This window comes from Rhinolophus hipposideros (genome assembly GCF_964194185.1).
Source record: "Rhinolophus hipposideros genome assembly, chromosome: 13".
Lineage (NCBI taxonomy): Eukaryota > Metazoa > Chordata > Mammalia > Chiroptera > Rhinolophidae > Rhinolophus > Rhinolophus hipposideros.
The window spans coordinates 68,742,315-68,766,264 of NC_138059.1; the positions used below are offsets into that span (position 1 = coordinate 68,742,315).

At 38.7% G+C, this 23,950-nt stretch overlaps 1 pseudogene across 1 annotated transcript; it reads left to right on the top strand.

Annotated features, from left to right (window-relative positions):
• On the top strand, positions 1–23,704 carry LOC308506572 (GTP-binding protein 10-like; annotated as a pseudogene). The gene is made up of 2 exons: positions 1–308; positions 22,584–23,704. The product of its transcript is annotated as a GTP-binding protein 10-like (transcript).
• Positions 23,705–23,950: the final 246 nt, after the last annotated feature.

The window sequence follows — 23,950 nt, forward strand, 5'->3', positions numbered from 1 at the left end:
ATGTATGGCAGCAATTCCAAGTTATATCAGAGTGTGCCCTCGCTTGCTTCAAGCCTTCCAGTGGTTTCCTCTTCCAAACAGAATAAATGCCAGAGTCCTTCCCGTGGCCTCCACAGCCCCACACGAACTGTCCCCTCCTTGCTCTGTGACCCTCTCACACCCCTGGATTACGTCTTCAACCCTTTGGCCACAGACAATGGTACAGGCTCCAAGCCCAACGCTACTTGCCTTCCTTATATTTCCCAGCCTCACCGCCTTGAAAATTTCCCCCTGAACATTTGCATGGCTGACACCTTTTCATCACTCATGTAACTGTCACCTTCTCAGGGAGGTCTCCCCAGCCAGGTCTCTCATATTGCCATTCCCATCCACCCTCTTTTTCATGGCACTTGTCACTCTCTACACATATTGTTGATTTGTGTTTTCTTGTTTCCTGTTCTCTATGTCTTATTGTCAATCTACCCATGAGAATCTAAGCTTTAAGTCATTTTGTTTACCACTGTTTATCAATGTCCAGAAAAGTGTTAAACAAGGTAGAAGTTCATCTAATTCACTTTTTTATCCCCAAGGGAAAGTTAAATAATTGCTTGTTGAAATCAGTCGTCAGTCCTAGCTATGTCAAATCTATTCTTTACTTATTGGCGGGACATATCCCCTAGAACTAGGGAAGATTTTCAGATGATGAAAATGTGACTTATATGTAGAATGTTAAACAATTAGATTAAGTAATTTGCCAAATTAGGACCGTTACATCTTAACATCAAAGGCTGAGTGCAGGAGTAGATATTTATGGCAGAATGCGAGCTGTTCCCCCAAATCTGTTCTTCCTTTCGTAGTACGTGAACCCCTGTAGCTGCAAAGCAGCTGCCTAGCCAGGGACTATATTCTTAAACTTCCTTGCCCCCGAAGTGTGGTGAAGTGGTTTATTTCTAGTTGTGGAAGGTAAGCAAAGGGCTGCATCCTACCTCTGGGCCACAATGTATAGAGAAAGTAGCTTTGTCTCCTGTACTTTCTTCCTCCTGCCTCCAGCAGGAAGCAGATGATGGTGAGAACCCAACTGATGACATAGGCACAGCTGAAAGAGCGCTGCCCTGAATCACCCCCACGCAGGCAGAGGTCACACCTCAGTGACCACGGTGATGCGAAAGGGAAGGTTCACTCGTTGTGTTTGAGCCATTATCCACTTTGCATACATCCATTCCTACACTGCGGCCTACTTACCCTAAGAAATACAACATTCAGCATGTTAACTCACATGAGGTTTCCCAATATTTCTGGAAGAATTCTCAGTTTTCAGTTGATTAACTTCGGCTTATTACATGACTGTTTATTCTTCTTCCTATATATATGTTCATGACACAGGGCCAATTCATAAACGTTTATAAATATTTCTCTAATCTGAAAGGAGAATGTTCATACCAGGTAAAAGGAAGAAAAAAAACTATTATAAACAGCAGCAAAAAAACAGCAGCAAAAAAACTATTATAAACAGCAGCAAAAGTGCATTAGCTGAAAACAACATGAAAGAGAATATGCAGTTCGATTTTCTATGTATTCATTTGTATGTGAAACATCTCTCTTCTCTGCCTAATAACTGACCATAGCAAATATCCGTAGCAAATAAAATAAATTAATTCACAAGTCATTTGTACTTTTCCAGGGTATAAATTATGCTTTTAATATAAAACTATTTTAATGAAAACCTTTTTATGATTTTACAAGCTTTAGATTTTCCTCGTATTATCAAATTTAGCTTCATATGCTGAGAACTTTTAATTTGCTATTTTTTTGAGAATAAAGGTGTAGGAAAAGAAAAATTAAAGGACTCTGCTAGAATTTTTTTTTATTTGAAGTAAACCTAATCCACTCTTCTTAGGTAATGTGTGTGCATAATTTTAATACTTTTTTAATCTAGTTATATCAAAATCTCTGCCACAAGCAATTCAAATCCACAAATATTATCTCTGTCATATATCGACTCTCTATTAGGAAAATAAGATGCTCCAATTTTTGGTCCTGTCTATGGGATGGGGTGAGGCAAAGGAAACAGGGCTTTAGAGAAAGGTCCTGAGCTGGGCTAAGTAGTTTCCCATGGTACGTAATAGGCTGTGATCCACATTCCTCACTTCTGATGTCCATCCTATACTAACTTAACATATCCAAACAACCACCCCCTCTCCCTGTCTCATCACTCCACCAAGAAACTCTCCCAAAATTACATTCGCGAGTCAAATACACCACATTAGATAGAGATTTTGAAAAAAGAAAAGTATTGGCAACAAAAATAACAATTCATCATTTACTGTATTAAATTCTAGTTGTTTCTTCCTTTCTTTTTTTGGTTTGTTTGTCGGTCTCAACTTCCTATGTCATGTCAGGGAATCAGAGATCCAAAATTGTTTTTCTATCACTGCAAACTAGATATAATTTCAAACACTGTACTCAGTATAAAAATTTTCTACAATAACAGAATGAGTCCCATGGTATTTATTATCATTTTTTTTAATGTAATAGCTTTATATCTGAATGTGTACTGCTCTGGGAAATTATAGCACTTTCATATTATAATATGCATTGATTATTAACCAATGTTAAGTATTTTAATTGATGCTCTTTCAAATTATAATTGCTACCCGAATCTATTCATGGAATTTAAATTGTTTTTAAATCTAAAATTCATCTTCATTATTATGTTCTCTAAATATTCAGGATTGTTGGAAGACATCAGCAATTGTTTTATATGCAAATAAGTTACTGGATGTATATTATAAGGACAATTATAGCAATAACAGAAATTACGTTAAGAATACCTCAAAGGAGGTTTGTTTGCCTTAGAGGATCAAAACTGTGACACATATTTATGTGGAGATATATATACACACACACATATGTATGTATACATACGCGTATGTACATACATACATACACATATATATACAAGTGAGTTGGGATGAATTACCAAGTGCCTGACAGGACTGATTCTTTTACAAATGAACGTAAATAATGCTGCTCAGGTGGTTTGATTTACTTCGTATTAATATTGTCTACGTGAAGAGGAAAATTTTTAGACGACGTCTCACAGTTGTCTGTGAGAAGGACACCCCTCGCTCTGCCCTCACGTTCTGCTCTCTGTGTTTAATACTCTTTGGAGAGTCAGGTATTATATACTAATCCCCAGATATGTATTATTTGCCCATCCCCAAATCTTGGTCATACTATGATCTCATTTTTTTCACTCCACATTCAGGCAGAAATGCATCACTGAAAAAGTGCAGACCCACGGGCAGTGGCTCTTTCCTGAGAAGTTTATAACACCTCATTGGAAGTGATCAGTTGGTGCTTTTTAGCAGAGTCCTATGGCGGAGAACAGTTTCTGTGCCTTTTCTGTTTTAAATTTCCAGCCTTGTCCTCAGCTCCCCAACCCTTTCCAATCCCCTGGTTTTCAAAAAAAGATGGAGACCACTTGGTGTGAGCACTCTGGAACAGTCCTGCCCTACCTCCCTCCCCAGCTCCTCTTTCATCTGGCTTCAGAGACAGGGGACCACACCACAATCACACCCAGCCTCTCATTCAGTCAGGCAGTCAGCCCTATGTTTACTTCCCACCAAACTCTCAGCCAAGCCCTCAACAGCATTATGGATGGTAAGACCTGGTCCCCAAAAACTCAACAGCTTTACTCTCTCTTGAGAGATACCTGCAAGTAAATAATTGTGATTGAATGTAGCGTGTCTTAAAAATGGGTATAACCATATAACAAAACGGTAAATACAAGGGAAAATTAAAACGAATTTTGTCAGGGCTGTAAGGAAACCCATGCATGAAGAATTCCTTTTTTAAAGACATGATGTTTAACTTTAAAAAGTACTTAGAATGTGGGCATGAAGCAAAAAATAGAGGTGTTGAGTGAGGAAGGGTAGAAGTTACTTGAGGTGAAGGAAGTGGGAAGACACAAAGAGCCAGCATACTCTACTTGGAAAATACAACTTGCTGGGTGGGGGCTGGGTATGTGAAAAAAAAAAATGGGGGGAAATAAAGCTGAACAGGGAAGTGCAAGTTATAGACGGATGAAAACTATATGCCATGCTGTAGAGACCACTCATCACGATACAGACGACCGGAAGTCAGCCAATGTGTTCTCGGCTTCAGAGAAAAAAACGGAGTGATGTCGTAGAGAATGGAGTGAGGGAGGGCAACTAGAAACACACCATTTAGAAGAGTGCTGACGGCATTCATTTATTCGACAAAGCAGTGTTTCCAAAGCACTTGTTAGGAACGAGGGGTAAAGCTGGGCACTGGGGGCAGAGAAATCAAAGCATGGCCCTACCCTCAAGGAGCTCACTCTTGTGGAGGGTGGGGCGGGGGGCAAGAAGGGGCAGTTTAATAAACAACCTAATTAAAATGTCACATGGCATGTGCTTTAATGTAACATTCATCAAAATAAGAAATGTAAGTGCAAATGTAAAACAGATTTAGAGAAAGGATATGTATTCAGTTTGAGATTTAGTAAAATTTAACTGCCTGTGACATAGCTGCACAGACCCTGCTCATAGTATTTGGAATACAAGTCTGGATCTTGTATTCTGGACAAGAGATAGAAATTTGGCTGTCATGAATGTGTAAAGGACTGTTGAAGACATGGATGTGGTGAGATCAGCTTAAATAGTAGATAGAATTACAAGTGAAGAAAGAATGGGAGACATCAGAATCTTTTTAGAGTATAAAGTATGTTCTAGTATTTATTCAAAATATCCACTGTCCTTTCCTAACTGCTTACATCTTTGCCACATGTACCTGGGTCTGTCCTTGAGGGAAAATTATAGTTCCTGACTCTTTAATGTAAAGCTGGGCCTTGGCATGTTCTCTGTCCAATGAAATGTGAGTAAAAGAACATTAACTGCGCCAAACTTGAGACCTAGAACCTGGTTCTGTCCTCTTACTTTTTACTATGTCCCCACATCAGGACTGAGTCCCCGAGTGGAGAGCCGAAGGTATCCCATGAGAGACACATAACTTGAGCTGACACTAAACTGAGATTTTGGAGGTTGCTAAAATAATTTTGTCTGCGCCAAATAATACGAGAGGAGTAGAAAGACATATAATGGATCAAATGGCAGTGATGCTGTAGAAATAAGATTTTGAGATATCCTGTACCTAGAACAGATAGAATTCTGGAATATTTGAAATGTAGAGTTATAAATGAGTCCAAATGACTTTGAGATTTTTAGCTTGAGTGAAAGTGGAAGGTTATATTGTTGTAGGAGATGGAATAAGGAATCCCACTACTATTGTTATATCGAACGTGGCACTCCAATTCATTTTGGAACTGGAGGAAGAACAACATTGAGATGTTGAAATTTGGATATATTTTGTTGAAGATGCCTGCTGGGCAGTGGAATGTATGGGCCTGGGGTTTGGGGTTGCTGTCTGAGCAAAGTGAGGCACCCCTGACAGGTTGTGTCCAGCACGAAGAGGGCTAAGGATAGAACTCTGGAGGAAACTGATTTTTAAAGGAAAAATAAAAGAATAAGAGGGAATAAAACAAACCTAGTAGGAGTTCTTAGACAAATAGAAATAAAACAGGAAAAAGTGATGTTTTATACACTAAAGAAAAAAGATGTTTTAAGAAGTGCAGTCAAGTGTGTAGACTGCTGCAGAGAAGTAAATAAGATGAAAACTTTGAGGAGGTTATTGATGTTTATAATTAAGAGATAATTAAAATTGCACATTGTAGGCAAGAAGTTCTAACATCTGTACCTGAGGTGATAATATCATATCCTCAAAATTATCCTAGGAAATTTCTTTAATTGCCCTCATGTCTTCAGTAGCTGGGCTCTGGATACTCAAAAGCAAAGAATCAAATTGTTTATTTTTCTTTGAATTTGGGCCTGTATCTCCTTTTCCTCTAGGATAGAAGAGGCCATCGCCTGCTTTAAAGGGGCTTTAGAGTGTAGAGATGAAGAGATTTCCTCTCTTTTTTGACCTAGGAGGTATAGTTAAATTTCAAAAAAGCAAATTCACATTTGCAGGCACTGCATTGCAATTCAAGGATTCTTAAGAGCAGGGCTTCCGTGGTGGAGTAGGTGTGGGAGCCTGATCGTAATGAGGAGAGAATTGGGGGTAATGAAGTGCAGAAAGCAAGTGCAGACAGATGAGGCCATCTTATTGGGGAGTCAAGGTTGAAAGGGAGGTCATTTTGGGAATGGAGAGGTGGGTGTGGTGAACATGCTTGTTGGCTGAAGAAAGGAAACACAGGAAAAACGGTGAGATCGAAGACCCAGAGGAGAGAGGAGATAATTGGTGGCAAAAGTTCCCGTGGGAGAGAGGAGGGGACTGCGCTAAGAATGGAATGAGATGGCAGGTCACAAAGAACAGAATAGGTCCTCCCCTTCTAGAATCTAGATGGAGGGAAGGAGGGAAATGGAAATCATTCTGTATGCCAATAAATGTAATAGTGGGCTTCAGAGAAGTCATGCAAAAGTAACTGGTAAACACCACGGCCACTGAGCAAACCTGCGTTGCTATTATTAGTTATAGCTTTGGGGAGTTATCAGGAAGGCAGACTGGTACTTGCAGGCAGGTCAGCGATAGACTATATCGTTGAGAATTAGCTGTAGAAAAGTGTAAGTTGCATGAATGAGAATTAGAAGAAATCTCCCAGGTCAGAGTATAGGGAGAGAAGCAAGGCACCATGGACACCCCATGAAGCTTATTCACTGTGGAAACTGGTCGAGGGCAGTGACGTCCTGAAGGAATCAGTGGTCCTGAGGAGTGGGTGCAATTCCACAGCTGAGAGTCACAAAGGCAGAGTGTCACTCAAAGTGAGGAAACAGTGTTACAAACCACTGAGACATCAATGACGATGACCGGGCAACATGGCATAACTCCCAGCAGGGCAGCTGGGCCCTTACAGGAAATGTTCATAGACATGTGCAGGCCACGAGTAAGAGTGTAGAATTCAGTGGATGGTGAGGTGTTTTGAGACTCCACGCATCCTGACAGCTGCCCCAGTTTGGCTCGGTTGGTCAGGCAGTGGAAAAGGAAGAAAGCGCCTAGGGAACGTGAGCAGCAGAACTTTGGTTCTGAGCCAAGGGCCCAGGCAGGTCACAGCCAGAAGAGATGAGAACCAAAGTTTTGTCACAAGAGCAGAAATCAAAGAATCCATTCAGGGAAAGACTCCCAAATGTAGGGGAACTTAAGGGTCCATGAAGGAAACTGCAGTAATTAAGGGGATGACAGCCTAGAGCTGAATAACCATTGTCCCTGTGGATTGTGCCTACCTGACCCATACACGTCCCTTCCTCCAGACCTTTCATTGTGGATATTGGCCCCTGGCTTGCAGTGTGACTTTCCTCTTGTCATCACAGGACACAAATTGATGGTCTATAACGTGCTGCTCTCAGTGTGTCCGAATTGCCACTTCTCTAATGGCTTGCATTCCACTCTTCAGCAAGTCCATCTCTAACTTTCTGTAAGATCCTTCCATCTCTGTTACCTCCTCAATACTAAGACCTTGGAGCTTCACCTCTCCAGGACTTCCTGCCCTTTACCAATTCTTCCCTGGGTCTCTTAAGCTCTTCACACACCTGCCATCCCGTCTTCCTCATAAAATAACATTTGTTGAGTGTCTACTATAGGCCAGGCCCTGGGCTAAACTCTTGACATGAATTTTCTCCGTGTTTTTTTTTTTCTTCCCTAAAACATTGTGAGGTAAGAAGTAGCAAGCTCCCTTTTTTTAGCTCAAACATTTGAAGTCATGTCCCCAAGGTCACAGGGCCTCCTGGAACCTGAAAGTAAACAAAAAAGTTGTGTAGACGTCCATTATGTTGTATGTCTTTTCTGACTACTCCTTCCACATGTGACCTGAGCCTCATGGCCCATGGTAATATAACACAGTTCACACCCACACCCTTCCTTGCTTTTTCCTTTCATACATTTGCACATACCAATCCGCTCCTTCATTCTGACGCAACCTAGTGGCCTGTTTTCATCCTGCCTCGTTCCAGGCTGCTAAGTGTTGTTGGGGAAAATTAAATAGCTGTGCTAATTGCTTTCATTCCATTGTCATAATGTCCGACCTCAGCTGGGCCCTCACAAACACTGGCAATCTCTTTGCTCCTCTCTTGACAGCGATTTCCCATATCCTACAGCATCTGTTGCAAATCTGTAGAGTTTTCCTCAAGTCTACTTTGATTAGAAACATTCTTAACATGGCTTACCAGGCTCTCCAAAATCTGGCTTCTTCCCATCTCCGTGATCTCCCCGAGGACACTTTCCCCTCTTGCTTTTCTAGGCTCTGGCCACACGAGTACTTTTAGTCCCTTGTCTTGACCCTTTGGGGTATTCTCTTCACTGTGTTTGAGAAGCCTTTCTCTTGCTTCTTTAGTGTTAACTTATCTGATGAGCCTTTCCTGACCTGCTATATTAGCTTGGAACCCACCATGATATTTTTAACATTCTGCACATTTTTAACGATTTGTCTAAAACCAGCCTTTCTCTTTAGGCGGCTCTGTGTAGATAGTAACAATCTTGTCTCATTTAACTAATGGATCACCGGCACATGGCACGATGTCTGGTCCTTGAGAAGTGCTCAATACCTGTTGTGTATTTAATTACTATTGTACCATTAATAATCAGATGGATTCATTTTTACACACAATCGGGACTTGGGATACCTTGATTACACAGAGTTCGTGAAGGTAGAAAAGGTACAGAAAATCTGAGGTTTTTCGTGTTGCCAATGGCTTGGGGCAGAAATGCTTCTCCACCTAGATGTAAGACCTGAGAAGATTCAGAGCAAATGAGATCTATGGATATGTGGTTCTCTCAGTTGTGAACCTGAAGGAACCAAGATAGTATGTAGAACGGTCTATACGATGGTGTCCTTTGTTCAAATATAGGCCAGGAAGTAGGAAATCAAAACACAGGGGGAAAAAAAGTGCCAGCCCTTGGGGTAAAGGGGTTGACAATTCAGATGTTGTGTACTCTAGAAATGAACTCGACACCTAAGAGGGAAGCCAGGACATTTTTATTCTTTCTTCATTCTCCTAGCTTATTTCCATTTTGATCCTTTCCTAGTTGACATCTCTATCCTCTGTCTGAGGGTGGAGGCTTCCCTTGTGCCACAAGTGAACACAGTATACTGGAAGCCAGAATTGTCTGAGCTTGGGTGGAGGAAAGTGAGTCAGAAGCAAAATGAGCACAGGTTTTGCCAGGTGAGGCAGCAGCTGTCCCAGGTACGGCAGGTCAGTGCCAGGTACGGGCTAAATTTAAAGAGATTCGATTCATCTATTCACTCGTTTGTTTATTTATTCAAAATGGGGAGAATAGGGAAGAGGCACAACTTTGAAAGTGCTGAGGGGAGATGATTGGGTCACTGAGCTGTGTCGCTCGAAGAATTTCCTCCTGTCGCAAGGCAGGAAAAGCATGAACAGTTTCTGGCCTCTGGGAAATAGGACTATCGGGGGCACACGTCCTCACCTTTCTCCCGTACCCCCAGCATCACTGCTCCTTGTCATCAGTGCCAATGGAAAGAGCTATATAGGTTCTCAAATTTCATAAAAGCACCGGACTTGATCCCCAGGGGTCCAGATCGTATGTTACATTGAGCCTGGCCCGGATTATGAAATGTGCTGAGTGGCTGAGTCCTGCAGCTTACGGCGGGTCAGCCTCATCTACACAGGTAGGCTGAGAATAGGGAGAGGCAGTGTCCTGAGGAGAAATGGTATCCTTTTATGAAAGAAGAAGGGAGGGGTTCGAAAGAGGCAGAAATAATAAATGGCCACAATAGAGAGGTTCTAAGGACAGGGATTTGTGATATACTGCCTGAGTCAGAGATGAAAGAGGCAGTGATGTTTCTCTATGTCAGTTAGGATGTTTTTGTTGTTGTCATTATTGTTACAAGTATCAGAAACCCCTCCTAAAGCAACGCTGACAGGAAACCCACTGGCTTGTACAACCCAACCATAAAGGAATGATGCTGGCCTCAGGGACTGGATCCAGATTTAAGAACAGTTATCAGACATTCCACTCTCCACTTCTTTCACTTACCTGGCCTGTTAATTTAATCTTCTTCTACCATTGAACCTTCTTTACCTAGCGGTAAACATGGCTCCCTGGACCCACATCCTTACACCTTCAACAAACAGAAAAGAGCATTTTATTGTCATTTCTAGCCTGGAAAGTCTGGGAGGAAGAAAACAATTTGGCCAGCTTGAAGAAGTTGTTTCTTTCTCTCTAGACGGATGAGGAACGCAGAGTCTTTATCAGAAGTCTAGCTGTTTGCTAATTAAAGGCGATGTTAGCATAAGTTCTCAACTTTCTTGTGCTGTAGACCCCATTGGCAGTCTGGTAAATTCTAAAAATCCTATCTAAGAATAATGCACTTACATCAGTACAATGCAGCATGTAGGATTGCAAAGGAAAGTCATGCTACTTAAATATAGTGATCGAAATATTTTGAAACTAATTTATGATGTAGTAACATATGTGCTTCATTATTAGTGCATTAAATAATAAGACATGGTAACAGACCTCATTCCTGCCTCATGGAACTTTGAGGTGTTGATGAGCATAAATGACATCTGCCACATGTGTAATGTGATGTGAAAATATCTGTGATTTATTTTGGTAGCATCGTAAGTACTGTTAATGTTACTGTGGTTTGTTGTCTGCATTCAAATTTGAACAAAATCATAAATTCTAGTTTGAGGTTAGTGGAAATCAAGTTGTAACTTTTTCCACCCAAGTGGTCAGCCCTTCTGAATCCTTGTCAGGATTATTTCAGGGTCCATGGAGTCCAGAGCTGCTATACTCCCGGGTCAGTGAGGTAAGAGTTTGAGAGGACCTGGATTAAAAATGGATTTTAGGAGCTACCGGATTAGGGCTGTCCATCTCCACCTAGATGATTTTATACCAGGGCTACTCCTGAGACTTGTTTTCCAAAGAACTGTAACTTCGCTAATATTAAAGTCACTGTAACTTTGGGAATTATATGGGGCCGTGATGTCTTCGTTGACCTGTTTCCTATACATCTCGCCTAAAAAGTGACATAATTTATGCTGCGGCTTTATTGAGAAGAGATTGTTTCTCAGACCAAAACCTTGATTTGAGTTGAAAACTCCTAAGTGGGTGGCAAGGCAGATGGTTAGCATGAAGCCTGAATACTAGAATGTGTCAAAAAGAACGGCTCTTCTCCAGCAACAGGAGAGGTATTCTCCTTTCGAGGGGCAACCAGGAGTGTGAAAACAATGGTCCATGGACACTGAACTTTGGGTTTAAATCTAGAACTGGAGAGACCTTGGTGAGCGCTAGCTATGAGAAAAGTCAGAAATCTCTACTTCGAGAATCCAATGATTTATTTTTTTTCCCTTACTTATCTTTTTTTCTTTCATAGTGTTTTAAAATTATTTTAAGCTTTCTTCAGCTGTACTGAAAAGTACCAAGGGACTAATCTATGATAGGGACACAATACTTGAAGAGCAGTGAGGAGTGTACCAGTGGAAACTGGCATTGGTGGTCATAGAAATATATGTGGCATGAATGGTCCAGGAAATAGATTAAGGCTCCTTGGTCAGCCGCTCCTTGATAATAGGTGATCTCTTCTTAGTGTTAAGCCTGAGCACTTTTGAGTGGGTTTCAAATAAGAAAACATGTAACAAAGCATTAGTCATGTTACTGTGATCCCAGTTGGGGACAGAGCCAAAAGATCAAATTTAGCAAAAACCGAATACCTATTGTGGTGCCAGACCTTCTGGAAGGCATCTTACATATATTATCTTACTTAATCCTTCCCAAAACCTTGTGAAACAGCCACCATTATTTCCACTTTACAAGTGAGAAAACTGAAACTCAGAGAAGGTGACTCATTTATTCAACATCACACAGCTGGTAAGCGGCAGAACGAGTTTGGGATGCTGGGATACCTGACTGCAACTTAGTACGTCTCTTTTCTACTATAGTGCTTTGCCAAAAATGCACACTTGTTCACCTAATTATTTTTAGTACCCATTGGCCAGTTTCCCTGGGCCCCAGGCAATTTGCCAAAAAAAAAAAAAAAAAAAAAGTGGCCAGTATTAGAAACCTGGAAATGGACCTTATGTGACCTCAAGGCACATGTGCTTATCTGGCTTTTTGCAAAGAAGAGTTGAAATTATTGCAAAAAAAAAGAACAAAAGCTTACCATTTTTATATGTCCTTAGTTGAGCTGTAGTCAAAAAGTTTCAAGTGATGATCCTAATTATTGGATTAGAGTGAGATCAGAAAAGAGTTATCTAGTATAACTCTAATGTCACACTGGGAACCATAATAGGAAACGTATGTAAAATATCAGTTTTCACAAAACAAATATTTATCCGTGGGGAGTGCTGGGGGAGAGAATTTAAGCTCTATGTTTGTTGAGCTTCAGACTGATAGAACTATTACATAGAAATAAACATAACGATATATCATGATTAGTTATGACATATTGGCACCACTCTCAAATTAATCCAGACATTTAGACCTTCAAAGCGGGTCACTATTTTTTTGGACTATGGCAACAATTAATAAATCAATCTTATCACACCGAGTGATTGATTAGCACTTTTTGCAAAACGTATAGCAAATGGCTCTGCTAATCAAAGGAAATAAAACTATTCATAGATCTCCTTTTAATCTGAATTTTCTCCAATTATAAACAGACTTTTTATTCCTCTGGCCATATCTAAGTTCATTTACTATTCTATGGATAGCAAAATGTTTAAGTCTGACAAAATACCCACAGTCTGTAACCTCTATTGGAAAAGGCTTTGATTACAGTAAAATTACACAAAAATGTGTCATTAAAAAGCATTGGACAGACATAAAATCTAACCTTTTGAGCTGAAGAATACTTAATATTCTCTTCATGATCACGCGAGGGGAAATTCTTCGCTATGGAATAGCTATTTTCCTGTTAAGCAGGCTATTTCATCAATGATTTATTCCTGAGCTGTAATAGGTCGTTTAAAATGGTGGTTTAAAAGTTGGGCCTTTTTGTTTAATTTTCTCACAGGCGGTTGGTAATTATCATGGTCCTGCAGTTTCTCTGGAATGCCGTGGAGGGTCAAATGCCAGTGGAACCCTGCTTTATAGGGTAATTAAGACAGTCGACATGGTTATTAAATACATCATGCTAAACTAAACTGGAATGCTGTGAAATAAAATCCAAAATCATAAATAAAACTTGGGCATTCCAGCAAAGGGGTATGTGTGAAAAGGAGGAGCTTTATGCTCTCAGAATTGCAATAAATAGCCTTTGCCCCCTCAGACTTACTAAAATCTAGCTACCGAAAGCCTCTGGATTTGTCTCCTGGCGAGGGAAGCTGACAGAAAAGCTACACCTCCACATACACTCGAAGTTCTACTGCCCACTCTTTCATATTACATAAAACAATGTACAAATATTTCTCGAGTATTTCTGCAAAGATCCAATGCTAAAAAATGTGCCGTGTTAATAAATTAAGTAACCCAATGTGAGTTTGACAAGATTGACAAATGAGGTTTAGGTCATTTAAAAAAAAAAAAAAAAAAAATCATCAGGACTCTTTCCCTTTGTAAGATATTTCCAATGACTGTTCATAGCTGTAGATTCATGCTACATTTCAGAATTTATCTGCAACCTGCATAAGACCACGATATATACTTCAAAGAAACCAGTGACCGGCTCGCTGAAGGCTTGTTGACGTTGATAATTCTAAACAGTGGTGATAGGTAAACATTGTCATCAGTAGAGATATAAGTCTTCCAAATATGTGTCTGTCTTGTGGGCCTAAGCTTTCAGACTCAAGAGCCGAAGCCTCCAGTAATTTAATTTCTTTCCAGAAAAATGTGATGAGTATACAAAAATGCTGGCAAAAGGGCCGGCCAAAATGAGAACAGAGTAAAATGCAGTCTTTCCAACCTATAATATCCTGCCTACAAGAGACTTTAAATTATTCTTCCCTTGTGTATTGCCTGGAAGATTTTTTGTTTTGTTTTGTTTTCTATATGCATGTTTACAGGCAAATTCATCGGTTTATTAGGCAAAGAAAAAGAACTAGTCTTAAAGAGGGGAAATAAATATTTCCAATTCTAGCTGTATAACTAGAAGCCAAAATGTGTAGTTGGCAGGCATGGAGCCAGCTGACTTCAGATCACTAGCCTTTCCTTAAAATCAGTCTTCCTATTTCCACATGGAACACATTTTAAGTTAACAATGTGTAGTTTGGCAAAGGAATTGTTTTTCTTTGGCATGAAACGGTTGTCTAGTGTTTTTTAAAAAAATGCATTTTCTGCCTATTCCTAGATACAAATATGTCAACATTCTTCGGAACTTTTAAAACTTGTTATATCAGGAAAGTTTTCAATGCTTACTTTTTTTTGCTAAATAGGAGAATATATATTTAACATATTCATATATTTGTGTGTATGCCCCATATTATTCTTAACATTGCTTAAATACACCTCGACATGTGTATTGAGTGGTGCTATAGCAATGTCATGCATACTTTGGGAGAACAGGCGTCTCAACGAAGTCATTTAAATGTTCTTTGATGAGTATTTTTACAGGGTTTATGGACAAGGTACGATCTGAAAATAAATCCGGCTGTTTCCTTCCCTTCTCTCTGTCAGAGTCTTAAAATTGAGTCATTGTATCTATTCACAATGTATTTATAGCATGGAAACCTAGAGTGGAATGCTACTCATTGAAAGAGTCGCAGGCTATTTCCCTCGTTCTGGCGACTGCCACAGAAAGCTCAGAAAAGCAGAAATGCAAATTTTCAGACATTGGTTCCACATGAAGTGGGACAGACCGCTGCACCAGCTACTGTGTGAGACCAGATAGGACCACTGCTGCCTACACATAAAGAAGGCCATTAAGGAGAAGTTGTTTATTTCTGCTTCTGCAGAAATCATAAACACCAACCCTGAGCCTGACAGCACAAGCTGTGCCGCAGTAAATTCTAGTACTCCGCTGGCCCTTCTAAGCTGCCCAGTAAAAGTTGCTATAGCTAAATCCCATATACATTTCATGAAATCACCCTACTCAGAAGATGGTATCATATTCGAGCACAGTGGGGTGTGCAAATGCCCATAAATCACATGTAGAATCTGAAATCTCTGTTTTATAAAATCTGTGCAAATTTAACCATGACCCTTTGCCAGACAATAGGCCTTCATATGCTTTGCAGCTTAGCAGACACCCAGGAATTTTGTTTCGAAGTGATAGCTACTGTCTGTGTCATATTTAGGACCTATTCATGCAGCATCTGGCGGAAAATAAAAGGGTTCTCTCCACTAACATATGCTAAAGAAGGCTATGGCCCTGCGCTGACTCCTCCCCTTCTGATTTTTTGCAAATAGCACAACATAAGAGACGGTTGTTTCTGGCTGCCCTGCTGCCTGTCATGGTTGTCAGGCGAAATCCCATGAATTATTGCTCTTCCAGATGTAAGAGATTTTCAGGCGGCCTTCAACTGCCTGTGGTTTGTGGTCCTGGAGAGGAGAGAAACGAGATTAAGCTTCATCTCATCAGTGCAATGGGAAAAGATCACACAGCGGGCTAATAATCAGGGCTGTTTCATTCCCGAGCCAGACTTGAGAGAGCTGTGTGTTTTTGTTTCAAGGTGATGTCACATTAAGCTTGTTGGAAGACAGTGATTAAGGTCAAACAATATTTGAGGAAGATGAAAAAAAAAAAGGGTTCTACCTTCTTCTGATGCTTCCTTACTGCATTTGCTTAAAGGGAAAGGATGGATCCTTTTCACTGATGGCAAGGAATGGGAAGTGGATTTACTCCTGTAATTCAAAGTCGTCAGCAATTCTGAACACAAGGTTAATGCGAGAAAAATTAGAAATGTCCCCATAAAATTATGGCTCTACTGCTCATTGTCATTTAGAGGATGCATTCATCACCATCAAAAAAAAATCAAGTGTCACTTTTTGTTATCTGTAAAGGTCAATTTTGAAGTCTTCACTTTTTTTTTTTTTATTCTACGAACATGTCATATCGGGTCTGGAAACGCACATTAAAAAAATCAGCAGGTGATAATAATGCTTTCTGATATGCAGAGGTTTTTTTTTAAACGTTTTAGTTCAGTTTTTCCCTCAAAAAGTGCACTCTTATAACCCCCTACAAGTGGTAAATATCAGCAGATTCAATAACCCCAGTTACCAACATCTAACTAAAGGCTTTCATAACTGTTTCCAGAATGACTCCGAAAATAAATCACACCCACTCCCATTATGTACAGCTTGAGTCCTCAGGGAGAAAACTTATAACTCATTACATTTCCATTCCCTTTGATCAAATACCATATACAGCACCTGGATATTATAATTTTAAATAATAGTTGTGACGCAAACTAGGATAATGCTTAAAAACCTAAGAATCTTAATATGGTTACTATTAGTTCTTATCATTTACGGCATGGAGAAATGGTGAGTCGTTTTGTGGCATTTTGCTCGAGCTCCATTAGCAAAATATTAATTATAGATCAAGAAAACATGTTTTTAAAGAACCACCTGGAAATAATCGACAAATATATATGTCTTAGATCAGAACATAATTGCCTCAATTCAACCTGTGTAACGGTGTGTGTTTTTTTCTTTTTCTCTCTCTTTTTTTTTTTTTTTTTTTAAAGATGAAGCCTGTTTAAGTAATGGGGTAGTACACCAGATGTAAAACCTCCCAGGCCAGCTTTTCTTTCCATTTCGGCTCAGGCACCTCACAAAGGTTCTCTAATGTGAGGGGTCCCAGTGAAACCGTGATGAAAACCACAGGTACAAGTGGCTTACATGAAAGCATTTATTGCTTTTCATGCATTGCATTATAGCATAGTGGAAAAAAAGTCCTTCGTTGAAAATGCATTAATTATTTGACACTGGTTGGCCTCAAAGTCACTTGTACCATAGGATGCGAGTGAAAGATCACAGCTGAAAAAAAGATCGTCGTACTTGACGTAGGCTCACAGAGTCTTCTTATGTTCCGTGTGAAGTTGTCTTGAACTGAAACCTATGCTCCTAAAGGATTAAGGGATGGAAAAGCAAAAGCTGAAGCTGCCCTCATTTAAACCTAGGGATTCCCTAGCACAAAGGTGCAAAATGGACGAAGCCAGTCTGACTCTAGGCTTGTTCAGTAAAGAATGGTTTTCCTTCAGAAAGTTTTAGGCTATTAGCATTCCAAAGGTGTTATCTCTAAAGCAAGTGGTCTTCTCTTGGCTTTTACTATGCATTGAGTGCCCGCAGGCACTGAGTAAGTGGACATGGTTTTAAATTACAGTTTATGGTATCTCTAAACAATCCTTTGTATATGAGAAATACGAAGAAATTTAAAGAAAAAAATGTATGGTGATCGTCAATGACTTGCATTTTCTTAGTTAATCGGTATTTTATTCCTTAAATATTTGTGTGGAGTTTGTGGTTGTACAATTGCTTTTTGTTTAGTTTCTAGAAGAAATGCTTATTTCCAAGTCAATGAGATTAAAAAGTATTATGTATCCTACAAATAGCAAAAATTGTTTCTGAGCAGTGGAAAACCACTTAATTTTAGACATCTATTTTCTGACATGTTAAGTCAAACTGACAGCTCAAGGAGTGCTTTATTCATTCAATGATTCAATCTTTCATTCAACAATTACTAAGCACCTACTATGTGTCATGTAGTTTGGCACTCCAGCGACAACAATGTAAAAATAGACATACTCTCACCTTCATGTCTAGTAAGATATACATATATTAAACTAATAACCAAGTAGCTATCTAAACTACAATTGTTATTCATGCTGTAAGGGGGATGTATAGAGAAGGGTCATGAGAACATGGAATTCACATAAAATTGATTTTTGCAGATACTTATCATTGTATAGCGGTGAGGATGCCATGCTTTACCCCAAGTAAAGTGACTGAAAGCTTATTTCTTTAGTTTCTAAAAAAACAAAAACAAACAAAAAACCTTTACAAACAAAAAATTTGAGAAGGCAGACATTTTTGTGTGCTGCTGTCAGAATTCTGGGTTTCGTAGTTAATTTCCCATGTTAGGTAGCAAAAATAGTGAGTGTCAGAAGATAACATTTCCAGACCAAGCCATTTCTAAGTGGTTCTCACTGAGTACGGACAATCTCCCTTTGAAAAGCCATACAGATCATCTTAAAATATAAAACCAAAAATCCTTAGTCACAAGACCAGAATTTTAGCTTTTCATTCTTCCTCACATCAGTTTTCTGCTCCAATCCCACTCAGATTTTCAGCCCATATTTCTAATCTCCTTTGTCAAGACAAAGTGTAGCATCATTTTCTCACCTCCAATTTGATAATGGTTTGGCTGCTTCGTATCTCGGTCTTTTCAATCTCTTAACCTCTTGATTTTACTTCTTTCCTTCAGATTGTTTTTCCTATTTAGCTAATACTTATGACATTCATATTTCATGTCTTCACTAAAGCACGATTAATAATTAATTTGTACAATGTTGGCAAAACCCAATAATATAAGGTATCCATGTCATCTGAGCACTTTCTTGTCTTTCAAACCACACAACACAATTCTCCTCAAGTATTTTCAAGTTTCTGGTCCCTTCCAGCCACTCTTGCCTCTGCTCTTAAATTTGAACCCTTCACCTTTATTGCGTTCACCTTCACTCCACTTTCAAATTAGATTATTCATGACAAAAATTTTCAAGTATTCTCCCTTTAATGTCCAAAGGACTTCGTGATTTTCAGATTTACAGAGTGAATACTATATTTAGTTTTCCAAACATGAGTGATAGCTAAAGAGAAAGTTGTGAGGTGGTAGAATTTAGAGAGCAGTATTTGTTTCGGAAGTTACTTGTGCTGGTTAAAGACAAATACCATATGATCTCACTTATATGTGGAATCTAAAGAATAGAATAAACAAACAACCCACTCAGAAACAGTCTCAGAGATACAGAGAAAAAACTGAGGGTTGCTAGATGGGAGGGGAGTAGAGATAAGAGAGAAGGTGAGAGGATTAGAAAGTATAATTGGTAACCACAAAATTACCATGGAGATATGAAAGAATTTGGGGAATATAATCAATAATGTTGTAAAGATCTTATAGGTTATTCGATGGATACCTGTCTTATTAGGGAGATCACTTGATGGGCGGTGTAGGTGCCTGACCACTGCAGTGTATACCCGAAGCTGAAACTGAATAATAATGAATGTCAACTATAATTTAATATATAACATATATGTATATATATATATTCACAGGAGGTGGAGTACAGCATAGGGAATAGAGTCAATGGAACTGTAACAGCTATAAATGGTGTCAGAGGGGTAGTAGATTGGGGGTGGGGGATTATCACTTTGTGAGGGGTGTAAATGTCTGTTACCTGCAACTAATAAAAAAATTAATACTAAATATTTTATAACACTTGCAAAAGTATAGAAAAATCAAAAGAAAATAACCTGTAATCCAACTGAATAGATTAAATCAGTGGCTTTTACAGTTTTTGTTAATTTTTAAATAGTATAATAGTGTGGAATCTAAAGAATAGAATAAATGAGTATGTAAATGAAACCTCTACTAAAATTAAATTAAACGACAATGGCCATTGTTTCTTCTCTCTAAGGGAGAAAAATAAAACTGCTTAATCACTGTATTACCTTCTATTAATCTAAAGGCTCTTCTCAAGTTAAATCTGATATCTTTCATTGTTGACATTTTAAATTTTTAAAATATTTTATAGGAATAGTTCAAACTTCTCTTCCTCATTATTTCTGCAAAACTGAAACATTTATTTTTTTTTTATTGCCAGATAGGCAACAATACCTCCTTCCATCATTGCTCATTCCTCATAAAGCATATAGTGAGCATCTCCTGTCCATTGTTGGGTTGTACATTTGAAAAACCAAAGATGTCAAAAACAACAACCGTGTCCACAAGAAACTAACGTGTTTTTTGAATTATCCCCAATGTTTATTTTAATGGCAAGTAAGTAACATTTAAATAATAAAATGAAAACTTGTCACCACTTCATCATATCACCACATACTCCAAAATACACAAATAGGGATTTGTGCATTATTTACTATTTTCGTAACTCTAGTCCACACTTTCCTGTGAACATTAAGTTGGCTCTTTCAGCATCAAATTGCATTGCCCATTGCTACTACACACAATTGCTACTACCAGCGCATTTAAGTTCTCTTTTTCCTATAAAGTAACAGAAAAAAAATATTTTGCCAATTGCCTATGAAGACATACCAAATAAAAGCTAAAGGTATGAATCTGGAAAAGTATCCCAGTTATCTCAGATTTGCATGTGACTGCGGGAAGGGGGGCTGGCTTACACACGGGTTTATGGATTTCTATCTGTGGATGCTTCCCATTTATAACTTTAAAATCCTATCTTAAAGGTCCAGACGCCCTCTCTAGGAGTAGAAGTACTTCCATTTCTATGCCCCATGTGCCTCTTGAGGCCAGATCTGCCAGTGATGCTTAATTGGGTTGGAAGATAGTGGATAATACCACTTTATTATGCGGGCAACTGACACAAAACTTGTGCACTTATCTGAGGTTAGACTGTGTCTGGGTTCAGAGATGAAAGGTCAGCTCTTTATCCACTAAGTCCCCTAGACATTCCAAAATCCCCAGTACATTACAAATTTGAACAGTTTAAGCCCTCTTAAATAAAGAATCTCTTCTTCCTGTAAAGTATACAGTGTATATAGATACAGTGGAGAAGAAACATGTGAAAGTTCACAGCCATGACCTTTTAACATCAATAGTTTTATTTATAGCTAGGCGCTTAGTCTATAGGGCTTAATATAAAAGCAAGAAGAAAGACAAAGGTATCTGGTTAGCTTATAATAGCTATCCGGTTATATAAAATGTGTCTTTTTACTAGTGAGCCCAGACTAAAACTGATGAATAATTAAAGTGACAGCTATTTTAAAGTAAAGAATAACATTTCTCTATCATTTTTAATTGAACACATTCTGTTTCTCTCTTCATATGGCCTGAAATACTCTATCGGATTTTAAAGAAATAGATTTATTTCTTCATAGGTGTAATTCATTTTTAAAAGGCAAAAGAACCGTATTTTATTTTTATTCCCACCTACCTCCTTGTCACCTATTTGGTGTCTTGCTGTATTTAAAATGGTAACGTGGGAGAGTTGTAGATTATAGTAGTCGAAACCCCGTTTCATGGAATTTTAGTAGTTTGGGAAATTTAGCAAACACAGTCATATACATTCATTTACTCTTTTCAAAATAGTTCTCCAGCACTTTTAAGGATTGCCTGGAGGTACACTGGGCGAAGTTCAGAGATTCAGAGAACTCACAATGAGAGCAAAGTCTAAGACGAAGCTGGAGTGTAGACCACGAAGGGCTCCATGTGACAAGCCGAAGAGAAGGTCTTAACCTAAGGGGAGCCTGGGAAAAATTTGATATGGAAGAAAGACTGATCTTAGATCCCAATTCTCTTCTGGGAGAAGAACAGGAAGCCACTTTGGACTATGCTTTCATTATCTCCAGAAGGCACCACCACCCTCTCCTTTCAACCCTCCTGGTTGGGAAGACAATTGGAGCCTAAGAAATTGTCTTCTCATCTCAAGAGACCAATTTACCTCTCTGAGTACCCCCAGCTGAGAGGGAACTTTTCACTGCTATGATGCCCTTTGTGCGGTTGCTTACAATTCATTAGTTTAAATCATGCTAGAGTCATAATGGAAACTAACAGATAGCCTTTTATTTTTAACTGGAACTTCGAGAGATGACATCTTTACCCAAAGAAGTGATTAAATGGGTAAGAATTTCAAGTGTTATCTGTACCTATGTATACAATTGTCCATGTTATTGTTCCACTCTCCATTTTAAGTTGACTCTAGTACTTGGGACTTTTGTCTTCTAGTTCTGTGTTCTAGCTCTGTATTCACAACCATCTTTCTGGTGGGATTTAGAAATCTCTCTATGAGTGACTGCCAACACTTTGGAGACAAAACCCCCAGGGCTGCTGTATTTTCTAGTTGACAGGATATCTGCTTCGACATTAAATTTAAAAATTAAAAAAAAAAAAAAACACCTTCAGTAAACAGTACTGAGTACCTAAATAGTAAGGAGAAGTCCAAAGTGTCTTGTAGTATGTGGAGCCCAGGTTTCGGAGTGGGACCAAATGGGACTTGACTCTCTAGTCGAAGTTCTGTTTGATGTGTGCCTGCGGTCAGAAGATGGATTGTCTAAGCCCCATTTCCTTATAATGAGGGAAAGGTATAACGTGAGGTGTGATACGTATGAGAGTATAATGGGTTTGTTTATGTAAATTATGGGGCTGGTTTATAGCAAAGATTCACTTAATCTTAATTATTATTAACATTGAATTAAATGTCATTTGTACAATGGAAGAATAAGAAAAATCAGAGTGATTGACAATATATAGGGAATTAATGGCAGCAAAGTATATAGTTGATTATTCTCCTTTTTGTATTCATGTGCTCTAACATTTATCAGTAAATAGATTGAGAGAAAATTCTAAAATGTATGGAGAATAAACAACAGTGACAGAGTTTGTACACCTTCCGCAGGAGTGAGTTCTGGCCAATTGCGAGCATGGTGCACTGAAGTTGCGTGTTATTCAGAAAGCATGGAAGTTTCATAGATAACCTAAGACTCTTCACCAGGGAAGGAAGTGGTGGAATGGGTTACCCTCGTTTAGGTGGAGAAGGTGGAAAAGGTGGCAACATCTGGGTTGTAGCCCATAACAAAATGACTTTAAAACCACTAGAAGACAAATATGCTAAGAAACGATTTGTGGCTGGAGAAGGAACAAATAGTCGGGTTAGTGCACTGAAAGGCTCCAGAGCAAAAGACTGTGAAATTCTTCTACTTGTGGGTGTTTCAGTAACTGATGAACATGGTGAAATTATAGGAAAACTCAATAAAGAGAAAGACAGAATTTTGGTAGCGGAAGGAGGTCTTGGTGGTAAATTACTTAAAAATTTCCTACCATTGAAAGGCCAGAAACGAGTAATTCACCTTGATCTCAAACTTATAGCTGATATAGGCCTAGTGGGATTCCCAAATGATGGAAAATCTCTTTGCTGAGTCAGATTTCTCATGCAAAACCTGCGATTGCAGATTATGCATTTACAACACTAAAGCCTGAACTTGGAAAGATTATGTATAATGATTTCAAATAGATATCAGTAGCTGATCTTCCTGGTTTAATAGAAGAAGCACATATGAGCAAAGGAAGTAAACAACTACTTTTTGTTGTGGATATGTCTGGATTTCAGCTTTCTTCCCAAACTCAATACAGAACTGCCTTTGAAACCATGATACTGCTTACAAAAGAGTTGGAGTTGTACAAAGAGGAAGTTCAGACAAAACCTGCACTCCTGGCAGTTCATAAAATGGACTTGCCAGATGCCCAAGATGAATTCCATGTACTGATGCACCAATTCCAGAATCCTAAATATTTCCTGCATTTATCTAAAAAAAAAAAAACATGATTCCAGAGAGGACTGTGGAGTTCTAACATATCATCCCCATCTCTGCAATAACCAAAGAAGGAATTGAAGAATTAAAGAACTGTGTAAGAAAATCTCTGGATGAACATACCAACTGGGAAACAGAGGCATATCGTACGAAACAGTTGCTTAATTTACAGATTTCCAATACAGTATCTTACAGTGAACCACCATCAAAGAATGCTCTTACTAGTTCCAGAATGCACAGAATTTAAGTTTATTAAAAGTGATATTGATATGTGTTCATTTGAAAGCTTTTTCATAGACATGTATTGTTTGGAGTGTTAGCTATTACTAACCTTATAATATACCCTGTTTTCCTGAAAATAAGACTTAGCTGGACAATCAGCTCTAATGTGTCTTTTTGGAGCAAAAATTAATATAAGACCCGATATTATATTTATTATATTATATTATATTATATTATATTATATTATATTATATTGTATTGTATTAAAGCC